The following is a 6864-nucleotide window of genomic DNA, read 5'->3' as shown; positions in this document are numbered from 1 at the left end:
TTAGTAGAGACGAGGTTTCACCGTGTTAGCCAGGAGGGTCTCGATCTCCTGACCTCGTGATCCGCCCGTCTCGGCCTCCCAAAGTGCTGGGATTATAGGCTTGAGCCACCGCGCCCGGCCAAGCTTCTTTTCAATATGTATTATCCAGCCTTAGGTTTTCTTTCATAGAATCATAAAACCAACTAATGAAGCCCTTTTGCCGTTCTGTGTTTCTACCTTGGTTTGTACACCTGTATATGCAGAGACAAAGTCTATAATTTGTCAGGGGTGTTATATGTACATGTTCTATAAATCTGAAGGGCTTGTGTTTTCTGGCCTGGTTGGCCCAGGTAGTACCTTTGTTCTGAGTTGAACAGAAAGAATGAGAGTATACACCGTGTCTTGTGGAATGTGGGGAAAAGCAGTCTTTTATAATCAAGAATGAGGGTAGTTTTGCATTTTCATACTTGTCTTATAGTAGGTTTTTCTTTGTTCTTAGTGCACCTCTTGTCATAGAATACTATTATTATTATTATTATTTTAAGATGGAGTTTCTCTCTTGTTGCCCAGGCTGGAGTACAATAGTGCAATCTTGGCTCACCACAACCTCTGCCTCACAGGTTCAAGCGATTCTCCTGCCTCAGCAGGGATTACAGGCACCTGCCACCATGCCCGGCTAATTTTGTATTTTTAGTAGAGATGGGGTTTCTCCATGTTGGTCAGGCTGGTCTTGAACTCCTGACCTCAGGTGATCCACCTGCCTTGGCCTCCCAAAGTGCTGGGATTACAGGTGTGAGCCACCGCACCCGGCCAGAATATTCTTTTGTATTTCTAGTTTATTGTTTTTAATCATGAGATGTTGAGGTTTGTCACATGGTTTTTCTACATCTGTGAGGACACTGATTTTTCATGTTGATTCTATTATGATGTATTGAATGAATTGATTTTCAGAGATTAAAGCAATATTGCTTTCCTGGTTTAAATTCCACTTGATCATGAGGTTGAGATACTGTCACATATTGCTGAATTTTTTTTGCAAATATGTTGCTGAGGCTTATTTCAAAATTTAAGGAAGCTATTCATGTACAGTATTATGGTATAGCCTGACATCTTGTATAGCGTATGGTGTGTATGTGTGTATATATACGTGTATATACATGTACACTTGTGTACACTTGCAGTGTATGTATATATGATTTAGTTATATAACTTGCACATTAGATATAACTGGCACATAAAAATAGTATTATAGTATATAGCATGAAATTATAGCATAAGTTGAGTTTTATCCTCCATAGTTTAGTGAATTTCATTACCATGTCAGCCTGCAGAATTATTCAGATACTCCAGTCTTATCCTCTCATGGGAACAGAGGAGAAACTCCCTCTCTTGATGTTACAGAAAGTGCCACCCAAAAAAACAAACAAAAATCTTCATAATCTTTTATTTATTTATTTTATTTATTTATTTTGAGACAGAGTCTCGCTCTGTCACCCAGGCTGGAGTGCAGTGGCGTGATCTCACAAGCTCTGCCTCCTGGGTTCACACCATTCTGCCTCAGCCTCCCGAATAGCTGGGACTACAGGTGCCCGCCACCACGCCTTGCTAATATTTTTGTATTTTTAATAGAGACGGGGTTTCACTGTGTTAGCCAGGATGGTCTCGATCTCCTGACCTCGTGATCTGCTGGCCTTGGCCTCCTGAAGTGCTGGGATTACAGGCATGAGCCACTGCGCCTAGTGTTTTGTTTGTTTGGCTTTTTTTTTTTTGAGACAGAGTCTTGCTCTGTTGCCCAGGGGCATGATCTCCGCTCACTACAACCTCTGCCTCCCAGGTTCAAGTGATTATCGTGCTTCAGCATCCTGAGTAGCTGGGATTACAGGTGTGCACCATCGTGTCCAGCTAATTTTTGTAATTTTAGTAGATTGGGGGTTTTACCATGTTGGCCAGGCTGGTCTTCAACACCTGACCTCAAGTGAGCCTCCTGCCTTGGCCTCCCAGAGTGCTGGGATTACAAGCGTGAGCCACTACACCTGGCCCCAAAAATCTTAATAATCTTGGACTTAGGAAAAAGATTCTATGACATGACACCAGGAGCCCTAGGATCAAAGAACAAATATGTCATTTAGACTACATCAGAATTTAAAACTTTTGTGCTTCTGGCCGGGAATGGTGGCTCACACCTGTAATCCCAGCACTTTGGGAGGCCTAGGTGGGTGGATCATGAGGTCAGGAGTTCAAGACCAGCCAGGCCAACATGGTGAAACACCGTCTCTACTACAAATAGAAAAATTAGCTGGGCGTGGGTGTCACATGCCTGTAATCCCAGCTACTCAGGAGACTGAGGCAGCAGAATCGCTTGAACCCAGGAGGTGGAGGTAGTAGTGAGCCGAGATCACGCCGCTGCACTCCAGCCTGGGCAGCAAGACTCCATCTAAAAACAAAAACAAAAAACTTTTATGCTTCAAAAAACACCATCAAGAAATTGCAGCATGTGTGGCCATGCCACCCTAAACACATCTGTTCACCAGAGCTAAGCAGGATTGGGCCCGGTTAGTAAATGGATGGAGAATGCCTGGGAATACTGGGTGCTATATGCTTTTTTTTTTTTTTTTTTTTTTAAAAAGGTGGGGAATTTGACAAGAGAATCCACCAAATGAGAGAAAAGCTTCCATATTGAAAATCTGGTCATTCCCCTTCATGACATAGGGTAGAGTCTGTATTGGTAGCCAGCACTGTGAGGCATCATGGCCCATTACTGCAGGAAACGAACTGTACCCTGCAGTTCTCTCGGGCAGTGGTATGCCCACAGTCCCCAGTCTCTCCCAGTGTATGGGGTGACAACAAAGTGGTCATCAGGAGAGAAATCTGACCTTGTGTTTGGATTTGTGAGTATAGACACTCTCAGGACACCCTCCTTCCTCCTGAAAGAAAGGCAGCTTTTTATCACCAGCCATTCTAGACATAGGAAGCAGGGTCTCAAGTCTAAGTCCTTATTCCATGCAGAGGGAGATTGCACTGAAAACTTCTTAAAAATGTCATCGAAGGCTTCATTCAACACAACTGCAATATGTGTCCGGAGAACGGTAGTGTGGGAAAGAGATTGAACTCAATCTTGAATGCATCAACAAGAGAATTATAGCTAAAGGGCAAGGTGAGGGAGAGGATGGAGCTTGGTTAGGTGTCAAGAGTTGGGAGACTGATTAATTATCATAGATGGGGGAAATAGAACTTGATTAGATGCCAAATTTGAGGGCATTCTAAGCTCAAAGCCTGGTCGAGAAGAGTGTTCTGAGGAGCCTGACTCAACTTTGGTCAAGGAAGCAGACCTTGAGATCCCCCCAGCCTAGTTCTTACTAGGGCTGATGATAAATCCTTAAATTTCTGGTTTCTTCCCCACATTCCAGAACACCCGTTTCCCCTCTCTAGTGGACATTATCCACTATGTGTCCCCAATGATACATTTGAAACTGCTGCAATATTGTTTATTTTTTGACAGAGAAATAAGGGGTTCTATGTAAGTTTGAGATGGATTCTTGCTCTGTTGCCCAGGCTGGAGTGCAGTGGTGCAATCTTGGCTCACTGCAACCTCCACCTCCTGGGTTCAAGCTGTTATCCTGCCTCAGCCTCCTGAGTTGCTGGATTACCTATGTATGCCACCACACTGGGCTAGTTTTTTATATTTTTAGTAGAGACAGGGTTTCACCATGCTTGCCAGACTGGTCTTGAACTCATGACTTCAAGTGATCCACCTGCCTCAGCCTCCCAAAGTGCCGGAATTTACAGATGTGAGCCAGCACACCTGACCTATGTAAATTTTAAAATTTTGTTTATAAATATTTTTCATGAGTGGAAAACACTCAATAACCACTCAACTACATTGTGTAAATCCTTGTGCCTAATGAATCCTGATGTTGACCATCTTTTGCATGCTTATTAACCATTTGTATATATCTTGCAGAAATGTCATTCAGATACTTTCCCATCTTTTAAGCAATTAGTTTTTTACTTGGTACAATAATTTGTTATAGTTAAGTATTGTAAGAAATCTTAAAATGTACCAGCTGAAGGAATTTTACTTGTACAGTTAAGATAGTTTGACAAATCTACTTCTCTAAGATGAATAATACTGTATTTTAATGTTTGTGACTGGCTTTTTGCAATTAGTATACCATTGCTTGTACCATGGAACAGGATGTTATTTTCTAAGGCTAAATAATATCCCATTGTATGTATATGCTTACCACATTTTGGTTATCCATTCAGCCATCAAGGGACATTGATGGATTGATCTACTTCTTGGCTACTGTGAACCATGGTTTTCAAATATCTCTTCAAGATCCAATTTTCAATTTATTTAAATTGAATAAAAATAGACCTGGAAGTGGGTTGCTGGCAGACAACATTTTTAAAATTAGCTTTTGAGCACCACCATACCGTTTTCCATAGAGGTTGAGCCATTTTACAATCCTTTGGACAGAGCACATGGGTTCCATTTTTTCTCAACATTCTTTCCAAAACGTTATATTTGGGGTGTTTGAATTTTTTTCTTTGTAGTTGGATGTAGGAGTTGATTATACTTTCTGAATATTGAAACCTTGCCAGATGCATGACTTGCTTATATTTGCTCCAGTGTCATGGTGATACAGACGTTTTGGGAAGGGAAGAGCGTGATCCCTTTAAATGGAAGAGGGTAAGGGAAGTGCTGGGTAGAAGCAGGTGCGATCCATGGCTAGGGCTCCACCCCCTCCCAGACCTAGGTGAGGACAGTCATTTCCTGCCCAAATGTTGCATTTCCCAAGACCACCGTGGCCCACCTTGCCCCATCCTGGGCCTATAAAAACCCCAGACCCTAGTGGGCAGACACACAAGCAGCTGGTTGTCAAGAGGAGCACGCCAGCAGAAGAGCACACTGACAGGCACTGGCACGCCAGCAGGCCATCAACTGGTGGACGAGGCAGCCCATCAACTGGCGGGACTGGCGGGACAAGGCAGAGTTTGGCTGAGCCGGGGCCATCGAGCAGCCCAACTCCTGGGAAGACCATCTCGTTTCTGGCTCCCCTATCACTTCCACTCAATAAAACTTTTCACTCATTCTCCAAGCCCATGTGTGATCTGATTCTTCTGGTTCACTAAGACAAGAACCCGGGATACAGAAAGCCCTCTGTCCTTGCGACAAGGTAGAGGGTCTCATTGAGCTCATGAACACAAGCTGCCTCTAGGCAGACTAAGAGAGCACCCTGTAACACACACCCACTGTGGCTTCAGGAGCTGGAAACATTCACCACTCGACACTGCTGTGGGGTCAGAGCCTCACAGCCTGCCCACCTGTATGTTCCGCTAGAGGTTTGAGCAACAGGGCACTGTAGAAGCAAGTCACACCCCCATCGCACACCTGCTAAGGGGACGAGGGAAACTTTCCCATTTCGGTAGGATGCCTTTTCCCTCTGTAGTGCCTCTCATGGGCAAAAGTTTTAAATTTTGATAAACATTTGCTTTTTGTTAAGATTGAGCTCCCTAGAGGTTTTACCTCTGAACCTTGTCCCCATTCAGCCTTCAGCAGTTCATCAATTACCATTTAAGTTTTTCTACCACAATACTGCTTCTCGCAAAGGTTTCTGCTCTTCGGTTTTTGATTTAGTTCGTTATGACTCATCAGTTAGGTTGCTTGAGTCCCTTGCAAAAATGGAGTTGTGGTTTTTTTGTTTTATCTTTCTGCTAATTGAATCGGAACAAAATCTCCCTTTCAGGTATCCTCAATGGTTAAGCTTTGTGAACAGGCATTTTCAAGGAAAACACACTCTCAGGACTGCTAATGTTAACATTTTAGTGCATATGAATTCAGAGGACTTTGTTATGACAGGTGCTGTAGATGCACACTACAAATGGGGACAGCCGAGGCAGCATGCTTTTCTTTCTGGATTCACTGAAAAGACACATTTCCTGTTCTGCTGTTGGTATTGCTTAGTTCAGTTTTAGCAACAGAATTGCTTTATGGAAGAAAGTGGGTGTACACCAAGTGATGATCAAGTCATGGGATAAATGTTTGGAGTCCATAGCATCGTGGGAACTTCTTAGGAATAGAGTCTAGGCCCCCAGTGCTGTCACTCTCACCCATCCTTCTTTACACGTGGGAGATGTTTTAGGACTTAGTGGCTTTTGATGACGTGGCTGTGAGCTTCACCCAGGAGGAGTGGGCTTTGCTGGATCCTTCCCAGAAGAATCTCCACAGAGATGTGATACAGGAAACCTTCAGGAACCTGTCCTCTATAGGTGAGAGTGGCAATATTACTTCCCTCAGCGACTTAGAGAACATGTGTTTTTAGCTCATTAATCGTGTTCCATGATTTGGAATATGGACAGGGAATATGTCTGAATAAATGAGGCACGGATACAGTATACCATGAACATAGAATATGATTTTATTATAGCTTTATACTAATTAGGACTACTTTCCTGGTTCTGTATTTTAGGAAATAAATGGAAAGATCAGAATATTGAAGATCACTACAGAAATCTAAGGTAATTTACACTGAAAAAACAAAGCAATGTCTTTCTAGAAAATCTTAGAATGTGAGAATATATTTAAAAAAAAAGCCAGGCGCGGTGGCTCAAGCCTGTAATCCCAGCACTTTGGGAGGCCGAGACGGGCGGATCACGAGGTCAGGAGATCAAGACCATCCTGGCTAACATGGTGAAACCCCGTCTCTACTAAAATACAAAAAACTAGCCGGGCGACCTGGCGGGCGCCTGTAGTCCCAGCTACTCGGGAGGCTGAGGCAGGAGAATGGTGTGAACCCGGGAAGCAGAGCTTGCAGTGAGTGGAGATCGTGCCATTGCACTCCAGCCTGGGCGACAGAGCAAGACTCCGTCTCAAAAAAAAAA

At 43.5% G+C, this 6864-nt stretch overlaps 1 long non-coding RNA gene across 1 annotated transcript in view; it reads left to right on the top strand.

Annotated features, from left to right (window-relative positions):
- The window catches only part of LOC108539632 (uncharacterized), a 24290-nt gene that overhangs the window by 11995 nt on the left and 5431 nt on the right, over positions 1-6864 (top strand). Inside the window, exon 2 of the long non-coding RNA XR_001888441.1 lies at positions 6453-6501. This is a non-coding gene — a long non-coding RNA (uncharacterized LOC108539632). The remainder of the gene's footprint in view (positions 1-6452; positions 6502-6864) is intronic.

The sequence above is a fragment of the Rhinopithecus bieti genome, unplaced genomic scaffold (genome assembly GCF_001698545.2).
Source record: "Rhinopithecus bieti isolate Rb0 unplaced genomic scaffold, ASM169854v2 scaffold_15296, whole genome shotgun sequence".
Classification (NCBI taxonomy): domain Eukaryota; kingdom Metazoa; phylum Chordata; class Mammalia; order Primates; family Cercopithecidae; genus Rhinopithecus; species Rhinopithecus bieti.
The sequence above is the reverse complement of the archived record's forward strand: the minus strand, read 5'-3'. Positions and strand labels throughout refer to the sequence as shown.